Genomic DNA, 6,474 nt, shown 5'->3' with positions numbered 1-6,474 from the left:
CTACTCGGGAGTGTTTGAGCTGATAAAATGATAAATTCAAATGAAATGTAGCTGAAGAACTCGAAAAAAAAAAACTAGGAAGCTCAGCAAAATGCCGTGTAGAATTAAAGGTGCCATTTGTCATTTTTAAGTGTTTCTTGACCTGTAATGCTCATATCATTTCAAGGATACCCTACAAGCCTGTGTGCAATATTGTCATGCCTGAATTTATTCTCATTAGTTGTTTCTATATTTCAAACTTCAATTAAAAGTTTTCCAGCCCTGAAATAAACTCCGCCCCCGGTTCGGTCAGAGCAGCTCAGCTCTGCTCCTCTTCCTTAAAAAGCAAGAAATGAGGCATATGTATGTATTGGAAGGCTTATCAGTTGGGTTTTATTTTTGTAATTGAAGTTTACTTCACAGGCATTAGGATATTAGGCAATCGTGGGCATCTGTGAACTCATGTATGCGGAAGAGGGCAGATGGCGCTTTCTTCTGAGTGTGTTACGCTACCAGTACAGTTGGCTGGCTTAGCATGACTTGCAGGAAGCATGTGTTAGCCTTCAAATCCCCCCATTTCCCTCTGAAAGTGGGTAGATGTTGTATGATAGGGGTTAGTGGGTGGGTGGGAATAGGCAGGTGACCAAATTGGGGAGAAAAAAAAAGGGGGGGGTGGTGTTACATGCTGTTACTTAATAATACAGGTACTTTTTTGGATGCAAATTTTCATAACCAAGCAGGAATGCAAATGAGGGTGGAAAGTTCAAGAACGTCCATTTTGGATTGTAAACTCGCTGACTCTATGACGTGACTTAGAGCACTGATCTGTCATTTAACGTCTCAAATCGAACATTCGGTCACTAGAAAGTCAAGTACACTGTGTATTATGTAAGCAAACAGTATACTGTATAGTGAGCGATTTGAGACAGAGCCACAGATCAAATACTACCCTTCTCTTCATGTCAAAATGACACATTGAAATTCATTCATTCATCTTCAGTAAGGGCTTTATCCTGCTCAGGGTGGCAGTGGATCTCTAGCCTATCCCAGGAGCACGAGGCGTGAGGTAAGAACACACCTTGGATGGGATGCTAGTCTATCACAGGGCACATTCACATACTTATTCACAGCCAGGGGCGATTTAGACTAGCAAAACCTGTATTTTTTTTTGGAGGTGGGAGGAAATTGGAGAATCCTGAGGAAACCCACATGGACACATGGAGAAACATTTATAACCCAGACAGAAAATCTGGTTTGATCAGGATCGAACCTGAGACTCTGGAGCTGGAACTCCCATACATTTCTTTCCTTTTGTTCTCCAAAAGTGGAATGATGGTGAAACAAATTTTTGTTCCAGTGTAAGAATTTTACATGTTTACTCTATTTAGGGTTAAGAGGAACAAGCGGAATAAAAGTTTGTTTAAATTCCATCTCTTAATCCTTCTCTTAAATCAAGCTGTATTTCTGTGTTCATGTTGAAGATAAGGCAGACTGGAGACATTTATGTATGCGTGTTACAGATGCATTGCTACAAAGTCCAACGGGACGTCCTAGCAAGAATGAGTCATGTCACTGCAGAAAGGGAGGGTACATCTGTTTATACAAGAGTGACAAATACATACAGGACTGTAGCTGTTCCAGCATAAGGGTAGGGGAAAATTGAAATCGTGGCTTCCTGCCACATTTTATGTCTGTATTAACAATGGAACATGGTTTGCTTTTCTCATTTACAGTGATGTCAGGGGAGGAAAGTGACTCATGCCTGTCTGTAGCTACAGCATTTAAACATCCATCCATCCATCAATTTTCCATACCGCTTATCCTACACAGGGTCGCAGATGATCCATGTACAGTACTAGCATGTTTGTGGGAGATGGAGGGAAACAGGAAAACCCAAGTGGGCATGTGAGAACATGCACAGAAACTCCATAGAGAAAGTAACCTGAGCTCAGGATTGAACTGGTGACCCTGGATTATCAATCCATCCATCCAGCCATTTTCCATGCCACTTAGCCTGCAAAGGGTCGTGGGGCAGTCTGGAGCCTATTGCAGGGAACTCGGGGCACAAGGTGGGGGACACCCCGGATGGGGTACCAACCCATTGCAGGACACGAGCACACTCACATTATGGACAATTTGGAAATGCCAGTCAACCTACAGCACGTGTCTTTGGACTGGGGGAGGAAAATAGGGCACACAGAGGACACCCCCTAAGCACAGGGAGAGCATGCGTATAGGGCGGAGATGGGATTCGAACCTCCAACCCCAGAGGTCCGAAGCAAACGTGCTAACCACTAAGCCCCACCCAGGACGAGGATGAGGAGGAGGACGACTACTACTACTACCACTACTACTACCACTACTTCTACTACTACTACTACTACCACTACTTCCACTACTACCACTACTTCTACTACTACTACTACTACTACTACTACTACTACTACTACAACTACTACCACTACCCCTACTTTTACTACTAATTCTACTACTACTACTACTACTACTAGAACTACTACCACTACCACTACTTTTACTATTAATTCTACTACTACTACTTCTACCCCACCACTACTTTTACTACTACTTCTACTACTACTACTACTACTACCACTACTTCTACTAGTATTACCACTACTTTTACTACTACTTCTACTACTACTACTACCACTACCACTACTACTACCTAATGTCAGTCAGGTGTGTTTAGTGCTGCATATTTGCTAATTAGGATAACAGAATAAAAGTTATAGAAGCTTATAACTGCACATTTTAGCACCTAAACCACACAAACCCACAAACCAGATTGTTTGAGATGCTGAACAATAGGCTCAAGCCATCTGAGGTATGTGATAGTTGAGACTAAACTGGAGGCTATCAGTTTCACTTCCTTGTTAGCTACAGTACATCAGCCTCAAATCTCTAGTGCAGAACTAAACAGGATTAAGAGGACATTGTGTACATTTCATTTTCGGTCAAACTCTTGGGTGATTTTCCTTCTTTCTGGATGTTTCCTCCATCAAACAGTTACTTTATTTTTTTCTTTTGAGTTAAGGACACAAATTAAAAAAAGTAATAAGAAAAAGAAAAGGTTTTATCCATTTATTCCTGAAAAACAAAATGTGAACCATTTTGAACTGTTTAGAACCATTACACACCTGGTTACACATAACCATAATCGAGCTAATCTAACTATATGACTCCACCTTGTGGACAAATGTGGAACTGCGTGCATGCATATGGAGTGGGTATGTTGTATTATCTTGGTGGGGACCAAATGCTTCCACAAGGGTAGGAATATCTGAAAATTTTTAAGCTTGTGGGGAAAATAAAAAAAATATATACTGCTAATACTTAGGTTGCTGAGGTTAAAGTTCAGCCTGGATTTAATTATCATAGACTTAATTAGCTGTATTAATAATTATATCAGTGGAAGGCACTCACAAGAACAGTAAGTGTGTGTGTGTGTGTGTGTGCGTGTGTGTGTGTGTGCGCGTGCACTCACTGGCCCCTGTGATGGTGGCACAGGCGTCCGAGTTAGCAGGACACACACTCAAGCCTTGTCGGTTGCACTCTCCCTGATTGGACGCGACGCAGGTGTAACACTTCAGTGCCTCGCCTTTACACACCGCACAAGAGAACACAGCTGATATGAGATTAATATGATCAGACAGACTCTCAGCATTTCATTTTATAACAAATGCCTAATTTCACAGAACAAGGGAACTTGGCAGGCCTTTTCCCATATCCTGAAAGATTCCGTGTACTTTTGTGTGTGTGTGTGTGTGTGTGCAATGATTATATCTTGCGTTCTTGTTGGAAACCAACACATACTGTAGGAGAGATCCTATCAGCTTGCAATCTTCAAGATCCTGAAGCTTGTGGCCAGAAAAGTGGACAAAAGACTTGGGCAGAGTGTCTGAGGTTGAAAGTGGACAACTTTCCTTTCATCGTCACTAGGTGGCGTTCAAACATGATGGCAAATTGATTCGCCATAGAAATGCTTCCCAAAAACAGTGGACTGAAGAGCTGGAAAGTTGACCGTTTGACAACAGTTTGCAAATTACTTTAACCCATGAAGATAGGAATATAGACTACATACTGTATATGAATATACTCATTAAAGGGAAGAGTTATATATGCTCTAGTGTAATCGTTCCCAGTAAATTCCTCCAAACATCACATGAAGAGCAGCCTAATCATTATTGAATAATTATGTGTAGTCTTACATGCAGTCTGTCTTGTTTTTGGACCAGGAAAACTTTATTCACTTCCCAACGAGCAAATCAGACAGACATGCTGTGTTCTGAAATCACTTTTCACTTGTTCCCTGTACACTATATAGGGCACGGTACATCACAGCAGTGGGAGAAACACCAAACAATTCAGAACCTTGTCATGAACACAATCGTAAAGCCGTACCATCAAATATATGAAAAGTTTAGCAATGTTTTTAAATTCTTCTTGTTCATTGTACTTAATGTGGAAGTAGTGTATATCAGTGGTACACTATATACAGTGCATTATGGGTAATAACATTACGTACTACCCAGGCAATATCATTTTCCCACTTCTACTACAGTACCATGGTCATTTTCCCACGGCTACATCTTTAAGACACCAGATATCAATCCTACTCTTCTGTAACACTTTTATTTGTGAACAACAGCTAAATAAAATCTTTAACGAACTTCGGCATGATACATACTGTGTAGCGTGGCGCTCAGCAGCAGCAGCAGGATGACCAGAGTCTTCATGTTCGTGCAGACGGAAGATGAGTGTAGACGTTCAGACGTGTGCATCTTCACCGTCTAATCCGAGCGTGAGCTTTTCACGGCTTAACAGCTCTAATACGCGCTCGTCATCATCAGCAGATGAGCACAGACGCGTTACTGACAATAATATGTGAATAAAAATACGCAAAACGAGACGCGATCGTTCCTGTCGTAGCTAAACGTTTCGCCGGGACGGAATGATTGGGACGGGACTGGCTGCCGAAAAAAGGCCGCGTTTCAGCCGCTGTCGTTTCTGTACATTTCACAAACAATTCATGAGTAAGTTTAGAATGGAGGAAATATGATTACATACACTGCTTGAAGTATAGATTGAGTAATAATGGTGTTGAGACACATCGAGTGTAGAGTGTCCTCTACACAAGGACACAAGGAAAGTCCTCATTTTAAGCCCAGTCATCCCTGTCATATGATATTAATCAACAGCAGAGCTTATCTTGACCTGATTTAAGTCATCAGCTCAGTGACCTCGCACACACGAGCATAAAATAACAGTGCGTCAGTGGTTCACGTGATGTGGCTGAGGTGTGTACTTAGTTTTGCACTTTAGCTACAAGTATCCTTAGTGCTCATCGAGCAGAGTGGTGCAGTGGATGAGTGCTGGACCCATAACCCAGAGGTTGATGGATCGAAACCATCCTCTGCTAAGTATGGCCTGCTTTATGCCCGAAACCCCCAGATGGCCAATGTTCTCTTGATTGGTATAGTGCTGGCTCAGTGGTTAAAGGCTCTGTTTTACTGATCAGAAGGTCAGGAGTTCAAGCCCCAGCACTGCCAAGCTACCACTGCTGGGCCCTTGGTCAAAGCCCTTAACCTTCAACTGCTCAGTTGTATAAATGAGATAAATGTAAGTTGTTCTGGATAAGGACGTCTGCCAAAATGCTGAAAATGTAAGTCTAATGTACAGATCAGTTTATTATTTGCATTGTGCAAACTCATTCATTCATCTTTAGTAACTGCTTTATTCTGATCAGGTAGTCCAAATCAGGTAGGGACTACGTTGCTTTCCAAATCACATGGAGTGGCGTGGAGTGATGATAAAGTACGTGATGAGGAAGAAGACCTGTTTTTAGCCGTCTATTTTAATAATCAGTCGGTCAGATGGTGTCAGGAACCAGGAGTTCACATGTGCTTGGCTCATTTTCTCTACTGAAGATTAAAACGGACAAATTTGCATGTGCTATACAACCCCTACACGCCCACCCCCAAGCCTCCTCTTTATATGTATATATTACACAGCTTATGTTCAGGACTTATGTCTTCTGCTGAGACCCGTGAAACCGCATCTATTTTAACCACAGCTCACGCTGCGTCACACGTGGAGGTAAATGCTCTCCGCCCTCTTCCACGTACGTGACCTCAGAGATGCCTTCGATTGTGTATTGTCACAGTGATTGACAGAGGAGAATGTTTCGTAACTCCCACTCCGAGAGCCAGTTTTTTTTCTTCCTAGGCTCCTGGCCATGGATGACGTTTTCAAGATTCAAAATGTGTGATTTCCTGACGACAGGGTGAACACGTTTCTATTGCACTGCTCAGAAGCCCACCAATTGACTTCAGTTTCATGTCTTATTTGAACGCATCTCCAGGCACGAGAAGTAGTTTTGCTCGTCTTCACTCTTCCTCAAAAGCTTAGACGTTGGTCAAGGTTGGTCATTTCAAATATTATTTCCTGTCTCAGTTGCTCAAAGTCAGTATGACC

The sequence above is a fragment of the Ictalurus furcatus genome, chromosome 16, assembly GCF_023375685.1.
Source record: "Ictalurus furcatus strain D&B chromosome 16, Billie_1.0, whole genome shotgun sequence".
NCBI lineage: Eukaryota > Metazoa > Chordata > Actinopteri > Siluriformes > Ictaluridae > Ictalurus > Ictalurus furcatus.
Note: the sequence above shows the minus strand (reverse complement) of the source record.